The sequence below is a fragment of the Apodemus sylvaticus genome, chromosome 12 (assembly GCF_947179515.1).
Source record: "Apodemus sylvaticus chromosome 12, mApoSyl1.1, whole genome shotgun sequence".
Classification (NCBI taxonomy): Eukaryota; Metazoa; Chordata; class Mammalia; order Rodentia; family Muridae; genus Apodemus; species Apodemus sylvaticus.
The window spans coordinates 2,445,285-2,465,184 of NC_067483.1; the positions used below are offsets into that span (position 1 = coordinate 2,445,285).

General features: G+C 36.7%; 1 pseudogene; it reads right to left on the minus strand.

Moving 5' to 3' along the window:
* Positions 1 to 387: 387 nt before the first annotated feature.
* The window catches only part of LOC127697734 (contactin-associated protein like 5-1-like), a 508,343-nt pseudogene continuing 488,830 nt past the window's right edge, over positions 388 to 19,900 (minus strand).

Consider the following 19,900-nt stretch of genomic DNA (forward strand, 5'->3'; position numbering starts at 1 on the left):
ATTATACACACACACACACACACACACACACACACACACACACACACACACACACACACACACACACAATCAGATTTTTAAAAATGAAGTCCTGTGCCCTACTATTATAGTTCTCACATGATAGAGACAATGCACATTTATAAAACAATCCAGTATTTATGCTTTACAGCCCCCAGTTACATGCAAGTATCCCTGAAATTCAAAATTGCTTATGATCTTTTAAACTTAATGGAGTTTAGCATGGAACTAATAATAAATATTTTCTGCAACACAATTAAACCAAATTAAATTCAATGTGTTTAGACTTCAGTGGCAAATTGACACTGGCCCAGGATACCAATTATGGCTAATAAAGATGAAGTGGAAGGAAGGTTAAGCTGAGACTGCTCAGCTGTGAAGCTCTACAAGGTGCTGCAGAACATGGGCTGTCCTTTTAGGCAAGTCTGGCCTTATGGCTTCATGCCGCCGACACTTACCATTCCTGGAGAGCAGGATAGCCAGAAAATTCTGAGAAGAGAAATTGAGGTAGAGCAAGAGGGTGGGAGCTTGTGCTGTCATGAAACTCAGCCTGATGGTTTCCTTAAATGAAGCTGTTATCTGTGTAGAAAGCTGAAGTGGAAAGGCTTGCATTCTTGATCACTGAATATGGTTCTTGAAACATGTATGTTATAGAGGTTCCAGAATCCAAAAGAGCTGAAATTTCTGCAAAAAAGAAAAGATAGCAGACTTTCAAACTTTCCAATATTTAGTCACTTACTTTGGGTAGCTGTAATACCTGCTTGTTGATTTATCTGTATCCAGCAATGGGTTAGAGGTGTTAAGAAACTACACAGTCTGCTTCTTGATGACTTTAGAAAGACTCAAACCCATTCCTATGTATATGTACACATGTGTAGATGTAGACTCATGTTGATATTGAAGACTAAGGGTTGTTGGATGTCCTCCCTTATCATTCTCCAATTTGAATTTTGAGACACTGAGTGTGGAGCTCATGGACTGGTTAGTTTGGCTGCTAATTAGGCTCAGAACTAATAAGATCTCACCATAATAAGATCGCAACATATCTAGTTGTCTAAGTTGGTGCGGATGATCTACACTCAGACTCTTATGCTTGTGTGGCAAGCATTGTGCTGACAATAACTATTTCCAAGCCCTTTTGTAACCATTGTTTGTAATTATAAATATGGCTGAGGAGGCTAATGAGAACATTTAACACTATTTCTGTATTACCATGTCATTTAGTGAGATTGTCTTTGTAAATCATTGAAGAACAATGTCCTACAGGGTTTTAAATTGTGTAATCTCTGTGCTATAAGAACATATAACTTAGGAATAAGGACATAGCTAGGTTGGATGGTTAAATGTCTGCTGTACAAGTGCAAAGAAATGAATTTGGATCTTCAATATCTACATTAAAAGATAGGTGTGGTTGTGTACATATTCCATCCTCACTCTGGGAAATCAAAGATAAAACGAACCCTGGTGCCCACTAAGTAGTCTAGCAACTACCGAGTGCCACGTTTTGAAGAGTAACTGAGCAATATATCTGTTATTGACTCCCGACCTATACATACATGTATATGCACACATACACACACCCACACACAATCTCACACATATATAAACATACTGAAAATATACAAAAACATAGAAAAAAGAACATAATTTAAGCTAAATACATCTCAGTAGCCTCCACATTTTATGTGTTTTGATTGATGGTATGTCTCTCAATGTGTTGAAATACTTATTCTCTCACATTTCAGGCTCCTCTTGAGCTAACCATAATTTTATCTTGTTGTGGACAAATGTAAAGGCAACATTGCTTTTTATAGAAGACTTCGAAGATCTATAAGCACAGAACTACATGGAAAACTGTGGTAGACTCAAGTTTATATGGGTATGATAGGTTCTTCTTCCCAAAGAAAGACACAGTGTTCCTAATCCTCTCTCAAAATGATCTGGCTAAGTGTGGGACACTAAGGCCTATCTTAGCTTTCCTTCCGAAGGCTCTCTAGCCATTTGAGTGTGTGTGTGTGTGTGTGTGTATGTGTGTGTGTGTGTGAAATTCTGTTAACAGTTTATAGTAGTGCCACCTAATTCACACTTTGTGTTTTTTCATAATGACTATCAGATATGGACTACTAGTGTAATTTGGGAAAATGTAAAGAAGCAGTGTTTTGACTTTATCAATCAAGTTACATCAGTGTGTGTATGTTAAAACTATGAATCAGACAAATATAGCTATGCAAATGTTGGCTCATAATCTGCTTGATACCTGTGTTGTCCTTATGGATGTATGACCTGCAGTTCAAGCTCCTATTTTCTTTTTTTTATTGATATATTTTAATTTACATTTCAAATGATTTATATTAATATATATTTAATATGATATTAATTTAATTATTTAATATAATATTAAATATATTTATATATTCAAAAATTGGTTTATCCACATTTGGAGGTTTCATTTGTTTTTTTGTTTGTTTGTTTTTTGTTTTTTATTTACTTTTTAAAATTTACATTGCAAATGATTTCCCATTTTCTGAATCCCCATTTCCCGCAAGTCCCATAAGCCCTCTTCTGTCCCCCTATTCTTCCATCCACCCCTTCCCACTTCCCTGTTCTGGAATTCCCCTATATTCTTGCACTAAGTCTTTCCAGAACCAGGGGCCACTCCTCCATTCTTTTTGGACATCATTTAATTTGTGGATTATGTCCTGGGTATTCAAAGTTTCTAGGCTAATATCCACTTATCAGTGAGTGCATACCATGATTGATCTTTTGAGACTGGATTACCTCACTTAGTATGATGTTCTCCAGCTCCATCCATTTGTCTAAGAATTTCATGAATTCATTGTTTCTAATGGCTGAATAGTACTCCATTGTGTAAATATACCATATTTTTTGTATCCATTCCTCCGCTGAAGGACACCTAGTTTCTTTCCAGCTTCTGGCTACTACAAATAGGGCTGCTATGAATACAGTGGAACATGTGTCATTATTGCATGCTAAAGAATCCTCTGGATATATGCCCAGGAGTGGTATAACAGGGTCCTCAGGAAGTGATATGTCCAGTTTTCTGAGGAACCGCCAGAATGATTTCCAAAGTGGTTGCATCATCTTGCAATCCCACCATCAAGCTCCTATTTTCAAGCTAACATAATAAAAGCCTTGGTCATGTTTGAGTATATTCTTAAATTTATATTTTATTCACAATGAATGTAAAGCATATAATATATAGGAATGTAAAATATGATTTTTCTTTTATGACAATAAATTAAAAATTAAAAAAAACTTTTATAATTAGACATATTAAAAAATTGGCATTCTGGCTCTGTTCCTGGAGCTAGTTTTAATTATTTCTAATATTTATGTGTAATTTGTTTCAGTGGAAAGCTGAACTCAGCAGTAAGTGGAGATGCTGCTACTCATCCAATTTTTTGTTTTATAACAAGAGATGAAGGTACTGGACTAGGTTTCATTTTCCTATAAATAAATTATAAAAAAAAAATCTGAAGCACATTTAGTAAATGTTTCATTTTATTGTTATTTTACTTTGAGATAATATAACATTTCAAAAAATAGTTAGTGCTAGCACTTAGGGAGAATTTACATAAAATGTATAGTGTTCATTGATGACTAAACTTGATCCATTCTATACAACTCCTGAATTTCACACACCTAATCAAGGAAGTAAGTTTGAGGTTAAGTGCATAAATATTATTTGCGCAGCGAGAATGTAAATTATGAGACCCTGAACATAGACTATTTCCACAGAGGTCCAGTGATAAATGAATTAAATAAGAAAGGAGAGTGTGTATAATAAGAAATGTTGTAATAGTTAAAACTGGTGCTTACAAACATTTATGACATTTATAGAAATGCTTATGGGATGAAATAAAGCAAGTGTGTGGCATAAATAAAACTCATACCATGATCTCTACTATATAAAATGTAAGTAATTTCAAAATGATTATGTGTATTTAAATGAGGTTTAGCATTATAAATTTACAAATTTATTATCCAGCACTTTTAGTAACAAAAGTATTTTTGTAGTAGGACTAGATTTTTGGTCAATAATAGAAGAGTGCTGAATGCAAAGACACACACATTCATCAATGCTCTCCTGAGGCAAAACAATCATGTCAAAAATGGCAAGGTGGCTCAGACCATACACTTAGGGCCACATGGTAGAATGAAAGAAGGTACTACTGAAAGTGCCCTGGCATGCTGACACACACATGCACACACACACACACACACACACACACACACACAAATAAATATAATTTAAAATTGGGGAGATAAATAATGGAATCATGCAAGAGCACAATTTTACAAAAAATAAAAATGATAACCCAAAATGTAACAAGGTCCTCAAAAAAAGAGATAAAATTAAAGTAATAAGATACTTAGAAGAAATATTTAGAAGAAATTATAGGTAAAACTTTCATTTCCTCAAATCCAACAATTATTTCTCATGAATGACAGCAAAAGTAGAACCAGTGAAAAAAATACCTCTTAAATTGAGTTTTAGCAGAATGAAAGACATTTCTGTTTCTCTAATCCATTGGTAATATGACTTTGAAGGGGATCTGGAAATTCCAGTTCCCTCTTTCTCTTCTTCTATACAAAAAGCTGTAAGAAATAGTTTTTTTTCTGCCATACTTGCCCTCAATGATGTCCCATGTCAACCTGACCCCAAAATCAACAGAGCCAAGGCACAGTTGGCTGAAATCTCTGAAATTATAAGCCCAGATGAATAATTTTTTGTTGTCATAGCCTTACAAAGAATAGAAAGTCTGTAATTTGGTCCAGTTCTGATAACAGAGAACATGTTCTTAATTTTATTCCTGATGTTACACAAGCCAATTGTCAAGACAATTATTTGTTTAGGAAAGGTTTCTCACTACCAATGCTTATGCATGTGATTATTAATTTGAATATGAAGGTAGAAATTGGAAACAGTGGAGTAGGTAAGGCTTAGAAATACATATTTTTTTTTTAACTTATGAATCAAAATGAGAAATACTGCAACAGTTGGGGCATTATTACTGGAGAAGAATGAGTAAAAATGTTACAGACAAATGAACTTGTAATAATGAGGCTAAACTGGACATTTGTATAATATCCCTTGAAAAATGCAGGTAGGGCCACTGTTCAAGTCCTCCCATCATTAGAAGATTTTCACATAGATGTTACAGAATACTGTGTGTATATTATAGTGTCATGTTTGTTGCTTTGCATCTGCATGTTCTTGATATAATAATGGATAGACTCAAACTTTTCAGAGATTGATAGCAGAGATCTCCACTTGTGAAACCTGAGAGAACTTTTATCTTCAAATCAGCTTAAAATGTATTTGTTTATTCTTCAAGAATGTTATATGTGCTGTCTTTTTCAATTTTCATTACCTTAACACAGGTCAGTTTAAACCATGAGGAGGAAACTTCAATAGAGCAAGTTCCTCCAACAGATTGGCCTCTAGGCAAGTCTATGGGAGACTTTTCCTAATGATTGATGTAGGAGTTCCCAGACTACATTAGACAGTGCCATCTCTGAACAAGTGGTGATGGATTATCCACAAATCAGTCAAAGCAAGTTCCTCACCTAGGTCACAGTCTTAGCTTCTGATGATGGACTGTGACCTGTAAGCTGAATAAGCTATTTTCTCCCCAAGTCCTTTTGGTCATAGAATTTATCATAGCAAAAGACAATAAATTGCAATTGAAGATGGAAGCAGGTTTATGGAATATTGCTGAGATTGATCTGTACATGCTCGTTTGAGGAGGAAGGTGGGATGCATTTGGCACTTTGTGCTAGACAATGCCATTATAGGCCCAGAGTCTATTAGGCTATATGTAAGGATCTGAAACATAATGTTGGGAGTTAACAAGAATAAGATGATGGAGATCTGGCTGGTTACATTTCAGAGGAAGTAATAGACTCTATCAGGAGTGATTGTGTGATATTTTTGTAGCAATGATCCCTGGGGTGTTTCATGTGGCTCACTGAGATAAGACTTACTCGCTAATTGGGGCGAGGGAACAGCTGAGAGTAATAAAAGACCATCAAAATCTTTTTTTTTTTTAACATTTACTCAGGGTTAGCACCCCAATGTGCAGACCAGAGAAGAAAAAGCAAAATTTCAAGCTGGTATCAAACATGGAATTGTATAAGTCTCCTCCAGATGATACTTGGTTTGTGTTGAATGAAATGTCAATACTGAAGGAGTCATGGAGAAAAGCTGAAGTATGGCAATAGGCCAGGACAGGTCATTGGTAATGCTATAAACTAAATTTACAGTAGAAATCCCAAAATTGAAGATTGTATTGAGAAAAGATGAAGTTTGGTATGGCGTGGTAGTATCAAAGACACAAAAGAGAGGCCAGGAAGGCACTGGTGATGGTAGAGACCCCATCAATTTTAGAGAAATCAGAACTGTAGGACAACATTCAAGGTAAGTAGTATCCAAAAGAAGGAGTGTACCTAGGTCTAGAAGAGGAGCTATGTGTATTACAAAGAGGAGAGTCAAAGAAGTATAGCTGTCTAGGCCATTGGTAGCCAAGATCATGTGTGGGAACCAGGTGACAACTAATGAAATTTTTACAATCTACTTTTAGTTTTGTTTTGTTTTGATAGTAACTGTACCCTATCTCTGTTGCCCACCCCGTCAAATAAGGAAGACTGTAACTTATTTGTTATATTAGAGTTATAAATACTATAGAGACTTTGGACTTTTAGAGAGACCAGATATTTAAAGGTCTGAATTTTAAAATTATTTTAATTTTTAAAAGTCATTGGACTTTTAAATGTAGATATGAATCTGAATTCTTAGAGACAAATGATAAAGGAGATGTCATGATTTTATAGCAATATATTGGTATGTCAAATTGTACAGGAGTCAATTGTCCTTGTTAATATTTGTCAACTTGACCAAGGCCCTGGTATTCTGGGAAGAAAGAGCTTCAATTAATAACATGACTCTGGAAATGACTTGCCTAGTTATCTGAGGAACCACCAGACTGATTTCCAGAGTGGTTGTATGTATTTGCAATCCCACCAGCAGTGGAGGAGTGTTCCTCTTTCTCCATATCCTTGACAACACCTGCTGTCTCCTGAGTTTTTAATCTTAGCCATTCTGACTGGTGTGAGATGAAATCTCAGTTTTGTTTTGATTTGCTTTTCCCTAATGTCTAATGTTGCTGAACATTATTTTAAGATGCTTCTCAGTCATCCGCAGTTCTTCAAGTTAAAATTTTTTGCTTAGCTCTGTACCCAATTTTTTAGTAGGGTTATTTGGTTTTCTGGAGTCTACCTTCTTGAGTTATTGGTATATATTAGATATTAGCCCTCTGTCAGATGTAGGGTTGGTGAATATCTTTACCCAATTTGTTGGTTGCCAATTTGTCCTTTTGATGGTGTCCTTTGCCTTACAGAAACTTTGTAATTTTATGAGGTCCCATTTGTCAATTCTTGATCTTAGAGTATAAGCTATTGGTGTTCTGTTCAGGAACTTTCCTCCTGTATCGATGTCCTCAAGTGTCTTCCCCAGTTTCTTTTCTATTAGATTCAGTGTGTCTGGCTTTAGCTGGAGGTTCTTGACTCATTTGGAGTTGAGCTTAGTACAAGGAGATAAGAATGGATCAATTAGCATTCCTCTGCATGCTGACTTCTAATTGAAACAGCACCATTTGTTGAAAAGGCTTTTTTTCCTCACTGGATGTTTTTAGCTCCTTTGTCAAAGATCAAGTGGTAGGTGTGTGGGTTCAATACTGGATCTTCAATCCTATTCCATTGATTGGCCTGCCTGTTACTGTACCAATAACTTGCAGTTTTTAATACTATTGCTCTGTAGTATTGCTTGAGGTCCAGGATACTGATACCCCCAGAATTTCTTTTAATGTTGCAAATAGTTTTAGCTATCCGTTTTTTTTGTTTTGTTTTGTTTTTTGTTTTTTTGTTATTCCAGATGAATTTGAGAATTGCTCTTTCAAGCTCTATGAAGAACTGAGTTGGGATTTTGATGGGTATTGCATTGAATCTGTATATTGCTTTTGGCAAGATGGCCATTTTAACAAAATTAATCCTGCCAATCCATGAGCATGGCAGATTTTTCCACTTTCTGAGGTCTTCTTCCATTTCCTTCTTCAGAAATTTGAAGTTCTTGTCATACAGATCTTTCACTTATTTGGTCAGAGTCACACCAAGGTACTTTATCTTATTTGTGGCTATTGTGAATGGTGTCATTTCCCTAATTTCTTTCTCAGCCTGCTTATCCTTTGAGTATAGAAAACCTACTAATTTGCAGAGGCTTCCCCAGCATGTAATAAAGACACATGCTACACTGTGTTCCTAGCAGCCCTATTTATAATAGACAGAAGCTGGGAAGAACCCAGATTTCTCTCAATGGGGAAATGGATACAAAAAATGTGGCATATATACACAACGGAGTACTATTCAGTCATTGGAAACAATGAATTCATGAAATTCTTAGAAAAATGGAGAGAGCTGGAGAACATCATACTAAGTGAGGTAACCCAGTCTCAAAAGATCAATCATGGTATGCACTCACTGATAAGCAGTTATTAGCCTAGAAAGTTGGAATAACCAAGACATAATCCACATATCAAATGATGTCCAAGAAGATTGGAGGAGTAGCCCCTGGTTATGGAAAGACTCAATGTAGCAGTATAAAGCAATACTAGAACAGGGAAGTGGGAAGGCGTGGAAGGGGGAGCAGGGGGAGGAAAGAAGGCTTATGTGGCTTCTGGTGAGTGTGGAGCCAGGAAAGGGGAAGACATATGAAATGTAAATAAAAATATATCGAAAAAAATAAGTAAAATAAAAAAAAAAAAAAGAACATGACTCTATCAGACTGGCCAACAGGCAAGCTTGTGTTGGTATTCTCCTGATTAATGGTTGGTGTAGAATACAAGGGCACATCCTATTATAGGCAGTGCAACCTGAGGCAAAGGCCCTGGGTTTACGTGGAAGCAGGAAGAGCAACACAGGAGAACCATGGCAATAAGCAGTATGCCTACATAGACTTTACTTCATCTCTTGCCTTTGAGTAACTCAATTGACTTTCTCAGATGATGTACTCTGGCCTGTAAGCCAACTTAACTCTTTCTTCCCTTTGTCGTTTTTGGTCATGGCATTTGTCCCAGCAGCAGAAAGCAAAGATAGAAATAAAATGCATTGTGATCACACCCCCTCCAACTCCTTCTTCCCTCATGACATGTATTGCCTCCTAACTTTATGTTATTCATTCGTTTATTCAACTGCCACTGAGTCGGGTTAATGTTTACACTATTACCATACATAAAAGGCCATCCAAGGGAGAATGGGCACCACATCAGTAAATAAACTGACTCTTCCTCAACTAATGATTATCAACTGCCAATAGATTCTCAGCTAGGGATGGAGCCTCTCAAGCATCTCCAAGATAATTGTTGGAATACTGACTAGATTTATCTTTTATAGGCTATATGTAAGCAACTGCAATTGCTGTGACTTTATGAGCTCTTATCTGAAAAATGTATAGTTAAGATAGTGCAATGGGTAAAATTTCTTCTCATCACACTGGAATACCTGAATATTGGACCCAAATAACAGATGCGAAAGTTAACTAGCCAAAATTTTCCTCTAACCTCCATGTGTGTGTTGTAATATCTATATTCTCCCCCAAAATACAAATAAATGTAATAGAACAAATTTCAAAGTTTTGCCTTTAGTGAAAACTTTTGGGATGAGACCTGCCTTATTCATTTCAAGTACTGATGAATTGTTTACCATGCTTGGTCCTAATGATTTCTGGGATATTTTCTTTTCTCATATTTTTTTTTGTTTGTTTGTTTGTTTGTTTTGTTTTTAATATTTTCTTGCAATAACACGCAAATAATTTAAGAGATCAGCATGAGTAAAGAGAGAAGTTAAATTACGGGATCTGAATGAAGCTTAAGAGGAAAGAAGACCACAGAGTGGATGCTTTGGTCTTACATAGGAAGGAGAGGATGAGAGATCCTTGGGATGAAAAGGAGAGGGGGAGAAGAAAAGAGGGAAAGAATCAAGTATGGGAGGAGTTGGACAATGTGTTCAGATGGTCAGGAAATTAAATACATCTGTGTAGCAATGGGAGATGTGGAACTGGGGGTAGAAATAAGAAAATCCCCGATGCCAGGAAAGCAAGAGCCTCCCAGAACTCCACGGGGATGATATTAGCCAAAATACCCCACAAAAGTGAGACAGAGTCTGCTGAGACCGTACCCAGAGATTAGGCATCCTCCCCCATTCACTGATTGAGGGATGGGACCACCCACCCATCTCCAAAAATTTAACCCAGAATTGCTCCTGTCTAAAGTAATCATGGGGACAAAGAGTAGAGCAGAGACTGAAGTAAAGACCATCCTGAGACTGCTCCATCTGAGGATCCATTTCACATACAGACACCAAACACAAACACCATTGCTGAGGCCAAGAAGTGCTTGCTGTCAGGAGTCTGAAACAGTTGTCTCTGGGAGTCTCTGCCAGATCCTGAGCAATACAGATGTGGATGCTCGCATCCAACCATAGGACTGAGCACAGGAATTCCAATGAAGGAATTATGGGAAGAACTGAAGGAGCTAAAGGGACCTTATCAAAGGGATGGGGACCCTTAGTACTGTGAAGGCTTGATGCCCCAGTGTAGAGGAATGCTAGGGTGGTGAAGAAGGAGTGGGTAGGTGGGTTGGGGAGCACACTCATAGAAGAAGGTTAAGGGAGGATGGGATAGGGGATTTGCAGAGGGGAAACTGTGAAAGGGTAAAACATTTGAAATGTAAATAAATAAAGTATCAACTTGAAAAATACAGGATTCTTCAAGGGAAACCGTGGGCACTTTTATTTTAAATTTGAGATTAAATTAGACTAAATAAAATACTGCTTGGTGGAGGAGTTTGAAAATTTTCTTTTAAGGCTTAAGAGATGGCTATGTTGTTGAACTGCTTAAAGTATGATCATCAAAACCTATGTTAAAAAATAGCTTACATAGTGGTGGCTACAATGTCTATTCTGGGCAGACAGAGTCTCCCACATCTTTGTAGCTTGTTGGCTAACCAGACTAGTCCACTGGAGAGTCTATACAAGTGAGAGACACTGACTTAAAACACAAAGTAGATGTGACCTAAGGAACATATGCCCATTTGTCCTATATATTGTTCACAGATGCTTATTCCTCATACATAGGAATGTGTGTGTGTGTGTGTGTGTGTGTGTGTGAGTGTGTGTGCGCATGGGGACACATACACATAGAGTCACACATAGACCAACACCAAAAAGGACAGTGTCTTTATGAATTGGTAAGAGTCTAGTGGAATTGCTGAGTCCTGTAGCAGTTAAAATATTTCATCTTAATATTGGATACTGTTGTTGAATATTATTTACACTAGGTCTTAGCAAACTTCATTTTTGTGAATAAAAGAAATGCTAAAAATCCTAGGAAGGTTATAGCAGACAAAACTTTTATTTTATTTTTTTCTCATTGACACATTCATTCAAATGAAGATGGCTTGAGCGTTTCTATATTTTGCACTCAATTCTTTTGGTCTTTTGATACATTTTCCAATTCATAACTAGAACTAGAAATTTAAGTATGCCATTAAACTCAAGTAGATGATCCACTGTTAATCTTCATCAGACCCTTCAGCCTTGTAGATGTGCCCATTTTCAATTATTGCTGAGCACAACTGATCCATCTAAACCAGTCAGCATATAAGACCAATGCATCAATATAATTATGCTGATGAGCTATGCAGAGTCTAAGCACAGGAAAACTTTCTGAAAGCGCAAAGTATGGACACTGCTTAGAGCATGGAAAAGGTTAGCTTGACAATGCCATGTCAGTATTACATTGCCACAAATAGAAGAAATGGTGTAGCTTGCCTGCAGTTTAAATATGGCATGTGGGTAGTAGAGCATTATATGTAGTATCAATGGTCTGGACTGAGTAAAGGCACATAATCATTGGCCATGGTATTTGTGTGTTAGGGAACCACACACAGTAATGAAATGTATGTCTACCATACCTTTCTGGCAGAAAGGTCCTTCATATGGTGAGTTGGTACAGTCACAGGAGTAACCACTATGTTTCTCCAAACACTTGCCCCCATTGTGACAATTGCTTCCATAGCTGCTGCAGTGACCTTGACAGCCAGGTATAACTCCAGACATGACCTTTGCTCTCTCTTCCAGGTCTGCTTTATGACCATTCAAGAGTAAAGATCGGATGCATCCAAGAAAGCCTTTCTGTCTTGATGATGTTCCTCCTAATGGTGAAAAAAAAGAGGGAACACATGTAAAGTGTCATAGCTTTAATACATAGGTGTAGCCAATAGATCACAGAAATCCTAGTTGTTCCCTCTCCCAGAAAGCATTCTAATTCTTGCTAAGGTCTCTCACTGTATACAGGATGAAATAGGCTCCTGTGGTCACAACTCTTCTTCTTTCCTTTGTGGTTGCAAACAAGGGGCAATGGACATCCTTTCACTATTGCCAAGTCATTAGAGGCTTAAGTTCAAGCTAGAGTCTGATGATGTCTAGCATGTAGAGTAGGACATTTGGTGTAGACCTTAGTCCTGTCTCCCTAGAAATCTGTACTAACAAGATGCTTCTTTTTGGTGAAGCAACATTTTTTTTTTAATGGACCTAAGAGCTCTTCACTCGCAATTTTGGGCCTATAAGGCTTTTGTGGTTGTGAGGCTAATACTCTGCACAGGAAGCTTGTCCAAGTGGTAATTTGATCTCAGCTTTCATCTGTTGATCTTTAACATCTTATTCCATGAAAGTAATATCTTTGTGGCAACACGAAGCTATAGTGCTATTGTCAGCTCAGCAGAACTTTTCCTTAAGTTCCCAGTAAAAGAAAGAAAGTTGTTAAAAAATAAAAACAAATATACAATAACAAAAAACAAACCAAACAAACAAAAAACCTAGAAGTCTGGCTAGCGACTTGATTCAGTTGGTAGACTGCTTGCCTAGCATGCAAGAAGCCCTGAGTTCAATGCCCATTACCACTGAATAAACTGTCACAATGAACATCAATAATCTTAGCCTTCAGGATGTGAAGCTAGGAAAATCAGAATTTAAGGTCATCTTTTGCTACATAACATGTTCAAGGCTAACTTTGGATCCATGAGGCATGTTGCAAAGAAAAATTATCATGAGACAGGGGAGACTGAGAGGGAAACTTAGCTCTTCTTAAAATACTAAAGAAGGAACATTTATTTATTTATTTATTTACACATGAATAAAATATGGAGTTTTATGCGGCTTGTACTGTGTTTCATCTGAAATAAAAGGGTTGCAATAAGATTGTCTCTTCTGGCCAATTTCAAAGAAAGATGTTAGGTCTACCACAGTGACAAAATTGTAACTTTCCCCTTTGCTCATACAGTTCAAGATTCAGAACTGTAAAAGGGTTAGGTGGGTGTTGGTGTTCAACTCCTGGTCACACACTGGTTAGCCATATTGCTAATTGAATCACTTAAGTTGAAGCTATTCCATTTATTATTCCATAATTTTGTAGTAAAGCTTACAGCACAGCTTAGAAAACAGTTTATGTTCAGTTACTACTGTCTTCTTAGTCTTCTCTTGAGAAGCAGTGTTCCTAATGTTAAGAATCAGTAGAAGTATTATGCATTATCTGATTTTTGCTCCTAGAGTTTACTAATAAAATTCCATTTAGCAGATTTTCAAGCTTATATTCAGACTTGGGCTATAATCTGACTCTTAGCTCAGAAGACATCGGAGGGATCAGAAGGGACTTCAATACATTCCATAAAGCATTGAGCAGATTTAAACTTTCATATTGTTTTGTTCACATAGAAAACCCAGCTCTTCATGCAAGTAAGAAAGTATGTATATTAAGACACAACAAATACAGCTAAATTCCATTAGCCTGTATTGTGTAGTGCTGAGCATTCTAGGAGTTCACAGAAAAGGCAGAGGTCCATTCTGACTTTAAAAAAACTGGCAATTATTGTCCAACCCTTGAACACAAGGTCATATCACAGATGAAATGAGAGTGCAGAGTAATCATTGAGTTCTGTCAAATGTACTAATGGGAGAAAAAGAAAGGAGGAGGGTGGAAAAAAGAGAGGGGAGAGAAGATAAGAAATGCTGATGGCAGTAGCAACAAATCAATTATTTTCCATGTATATCTGCTGTCTCAACTGAAATTCATTCTTCCTTAACATCTTTTGCCACAACTCTATTAAATTGTATTTTACAGGATCAGTTCTCAATCTGTAGGTCATGACCCCTTTAGAGGTAAACCAACCTTCCACAGTTTCATATGTCAGATATCTTGCATATCAGATATTTACATTACTACTCATAACAGTAGCAAAATTACAGTTACAAAGTATTACCAAATATAATTTTATGGCACAACATGAAACATTAGCCAGACTGAGAACTGCTCATCTAGAAAGTAACTAGATCTGTATGTGTGCTTATCAACATGGATAGATTCAGCATATCTAATTTTCTGTCTTAGATAAGAAATATGTCAACAAGGAAAATAAAGTCATAAATGGGGACTGGGAAGTTTGGACAATCAGAAAAGGGCTTGCCTTGCCAGCATGAAGACCAGAGTTTTACCCCCAGAACCAATGAGAAACCTAGGTTATGGGGTGGATGCACACAATATCTTTAATGTAAGATGTGAGGTAGAAACAAGCAGATCTCTGGAAGCCCACATGCCAGGTAGCCTAGTCTACATGAAAAAGTTACAAGACCATGAGAAACATTGATTTAAACAAATTGGAGGTATCTAAGGACTGTTCTCAGACTTTATATGCAGTGTGTACACATGATCACATCTACTCACATGTGCATTGACACACACAAACATGTGCACACACATACACACACAGATACACACACATACACACACAAATACACACAGGAGATCTGTAAGTTGAAAGGACAAAAGAGTAATTGATGACATGAAAGATAATGAACAGTGTAGAGGGTTAGAAATGACATGATGGTTAAAAATATACCTTCCTTAACCTGTCCCAGATATAGTGGTTCGAGTGACAACAGCTTCCTTAAGCTTATATTTGCACAGTCACTCCCCATATTCTATTGCTGGAACTGTTTGGGAAGAATTAGGAGGTTTGATCTTTTTGGAGAAAGATGGGCTCTGAAGTTCCAAAAGTGAGTTAGCTTTCTCTGTCTCATTCTTACGTAGTAAAATATAAGATCTTGGCTATTGCTTTGGCAGCATGCATACCTTGCTGCTGCCATGATTACTTCCATGCTGGAATAGACTCTAGCCCTCCACAAGTATGAGCACAAATAAAGGATTTTTATTGGTGTCTTATCATGGCAATTAAAAAGTAATTAAGACACCTGGTTACCAGACTAGTAAACACATATGTGAAATTTACTGCATGAGTCCAAAAAAAGAACATTCCTGAGGCACAGGTCTCTTACTCAGAAATAATGACAAAACTATAGATTGTTTCCAATTCTGATAAGACTGCAAGCAAAGAAGGCAAACCTCACTGGTAGTGTCTTCTCTGTTTCAATTTCAGTGAGTGAGTCTCCTTTAGCTGCAGGATAAATCAATGGGACATATGCCCCATCCAAATGATGACAGAGCAGTATAAAATGAAGCATTCCATACTACCATGTGCAGTGAACTAAAGTTGTATTTTTACCTGTGTGTAATTTATTTTTACAGTTTTAAGGAATGTATGAACTAGCCTAAATGTTGGATAATTTTAAGAGATTCTATATCATCACCATAACATACACCCATGTGCAAATCCTTGTATGTGTGTGTGTATGTGTGTATGCATGTGTATGTGTGTGCATTTGTGTGTGTGTGTTTGTGTGTATGTATAAATAAATACACTATATGACACCTAAACAAACATCTATATTCCTTCAGTGTAAACATTAATTGCAATGATCCAAAACATAAAATTCTACCAATGTTTGAAAACAATAAACAGAATGAAAAGTGGTACCAAAATTGTCTGAGATGACTCCTAAATTTGTAAAAGAGGTCAATGACTTTACTGCAATGACCATAAAGCTAGAATAAAATATTTTATAAAATTAAGCATGGTGAAAAACACCATTTTTTATTGTTTCCTAGTCATCATACGTTACTAGGAATTATCCTTGAGCGAGGACACAGAGAAATCTTGTAGGTAAGATCACAGCATAAAGTATGATCTATTATGTCTCCTACCTACAAACAACTGGCTATTCAACTGAAGTTGAAAATGGCCTTCCTCTGAGGCTTCCCTCATGCTCTGTGGAAGGTTGTCCACCTGTAGTGAGGTCTCCTTGAGGTTTGTCTCAGCTCGGATATAATGCCATTGATTGTCATTCAGAGGATAAGGAGACTGGATGAGAAGTTCAATGGGGCCATTTCCAACATCAATGGCAAATGTGAACTCAGAAGGGGCTGCAGCCAAACAAGAAAGAAGGATAAAGGTCATTGTCAGTGTGTTGTCAGCACAAACATATTCAGAATGTTTATTGGGTCTTATATATCTCAGTCAACATAGAAAGGACATTTCTGAGCTCCTCTAGCACTGAATACCATTACTATCAAACTATAAAGACTAAGAGTTTATATGGTTTATGTCCTCCCCACTTTGGCTATTCCCAATTGATCAATATATATGGTAACTGGGGCATCTGAGCTTATCTCAATCTCTGCTCAAGTTCTGAGTTTACTTTTTATACCCTGGTTTTACCTTTATCTTACTGTGCACTTGGGATGCACTAATCATCTCTAACCTTCAGAGCAGAGACACATATTGTTAGAATAACAGTACCATCTATCATGATATTTAGTTGGGGTTTATTAGATTGTGTTGAATTGAGTTGAGCAGATGACCTAATGTGAGTAATGTGATTCTATGGGCTTAAGTCCTGAAATAAATATGAAAAGGAAAGTGTGTTGAAACGTGACATTCATCACCTTAACTTCCCTGATATCATAGGCAGTGCACCTTGCAACCTCAAACTCTTATCATCAAGCCTTTCATACTGTGGTAAAATGTACCCTGAATCTATGAGTCAGAATAATAAAACCTGGCTCCTGTGACTGAGCAGACAGGTGGAACCAGGAACTCAGGGAACACCCAAGTGTCAGAACAGCTGGGACACAGTCCAGAAGTGCCCCACCTGCACCCAGGAGCGGGGCAGTGCCTCAACACTTGGCAGGAGAGAACCTGTCATCCAGGAGTGCTGAGACAGGCTTGCAGGCACACAGGAGAGACAAGCACCATCCAGAGACAGCAGGAACAACTAACACCAGAAAAAAACAGATGGCAAAAGGCAAAAGTAGGAACATTACTAAAAGAAATCAAGACAACATGGCACCATCCAAACCCAATTCTCCCACAACAACTAGACCAGGATACACCAATACATCAGAAAAACAAGATTTAGAATTAAAATCACAGCCCATGATGCTTATAGAGGGCATCTAGAAGTACATAAATAACTCCCTTAAGTAAATACAGTATATCACAAGTAAACAGGGAGAAGCCCTTAAAGAAAGAAATCAAAGACATGTAAGAACTTAATGAAAATGTAGGCACAACATAGCTAAATTTATGGGGCACAATGAAAGCAGTGCTAAGAGGAAATCTCAGAACTCTGAGTGCCTCCAAAAAGAAGCTGGAGAAAACATGTACTAGGAGCTTAGCCACACACCTGAAAGGTTTATAACAGAAAGAACTTAATACACGCAAGAGGAGTAGAAGGCAGAAAATCATCAAATTCAGGGCTGAAATAAACCAAGTAGAAACAAAAAGAACTATACAAAGAATCATAAAACCAGGAGCTGGTTCTTTGAGAAAATCAAGAAGATAGATAAACCCTTAGCCAGACTAACCAGAGGACACAGAGACAGTATCCAAATTAACAAAATCAGAAATGAAAAGGGAGATATAACAACAGAAACTCAGGAAATTAAAAAAAAAATCATCAGATTCTACTACAAAAGCCTATATTCAACACAACTGGAAAATCTGGAGTAACTGGACAATTTCCTAGACAGATACCAAATACCAAAATTAAGCCAGGATCAGATAGATCACCTAAACAGTTCCATAACACTTAAGCCATAATTTGAAGTATTCCAAACAACAGAAAAAAGAGGCACAGAACATGATGGTTTTAGTGCAGAATTCAATCAGACCTTCAAAGAAAACGTAACACTAGTAGTCTTCAAACTATTCCACAGAATAGAAACAGAAGGACCACTACCCAACTCCATCTATGATGCCACAATTGCACTAACATCAAAACCACACAAAGATCCAACAAAGAAAGAGAACTTCAGACCAATTTCCCTTATGAATATTGATGCAAAAATACTCAATAAAATTCTTGCCAATCAAATCCAAGAACACAACAAAATGATCATTCACCACAATCAAGTAGTCTTTGTCCCAGTGATGCAAAGATGATTCAAAATATGGAAATCTATCAATGTAATCTACTATATAAACAAACTGAAAGAAAAAAAAACACAAGTGCATTTCATTAGATGCTGAAAAAGCATTTAACAAAATTCATCATCCTTTCATGGTTAAAGTCATATAAAGAACAGGAATCCTGGCCCCTATAAAACATAGTAAAAGCAATATACAGCAAACCAATAGCCCACATCAAACTAAATGGAGAGAAAATTGAAACAATCCTACTAAAATCAGGGACTAGACAATGCAGTCCTTTCTCTCCATACTTATTCAATACAGTACTTGAAGTTCTAGTTAGAGCTATTATACAATTAAAAGAAGTCAAAGGGATAAAAAATTGAAAGGAAGAAGACAAATTATCATTATTTGAAGATGATATGATAGTATCAGTAAGCGACCAAAAATCTCCACCAGAGAACTCCTACAGCCGATAAACAACTTCAGTAAAGTGACTGGATATAAAATTAACTCAAAGAAACCAGTAGCCTTCCTATACTCAAAAAACAAACAGGCTGAGAAAGAAATTAGGGAAACACCATTCACAATAGTCACAAATAATATAAAGTATCTTGGTTTGACTCTAATCAAACAAATGAAACATCTCTATAACAAGAACTTCAAGTCTCCAAAGAAAGAAATCAAAGAAAACCTAATAAGATAGAAAGATCTCCCTTGCTTTTGGATTGGCCAGCTGGGTCCAGGGATTGCTATACCTTCTTCTCTCAACAGAAGTAATGCAAGTACCTGCCGCTACATTTAAGTTTTCAGTGTGTACACTGATGGTTATACTCAGGTCTTTATGCTTATAAAGGAATAATTTGTCAACTAAGCCATTTTTCCTGCCCTGATTTCTTTTTTAATTTGTTTAAATATTATTTATTTTGTTTTTGGTATATAAATCATTTATCTGTATGTATGTCTGCACACTACATGCATGTCTGTTATTTACAGAAACCATAAGAGGATGCAAGTGGCATTGTCGTGTAGATGGCTATAATCACCATGTTGGTGCTGGGAGCAGAACACAGGTACACTGCAAGAACAGCAAGTGCTGTTAGGTTCTGAACCATGTCTCTAGCCTCGGTTTTTATTTCTTACTCAGATCAGTAGTTCAATTTTGAAAATCTGCTCCTCTCCATACCAAACATTTATTGAGACATGAGTTGGTTTCATATGCATATCTCTTTATTATGCAGGGGAAAAATTCATGGAAATTTGGGAGAAGAGACACTAAATATTTGGCTAAAATCTTCCCTAAATACTAAATATTAAATACTAAATACTAAATAAATAATACTAAATACTAAATGCTAAATACTAAATGCTAAATGCTAAATGCTAAATACTAAATACTAAACACTAAACACTAAATAAATACTAAATACTAAATACTAAATAATACT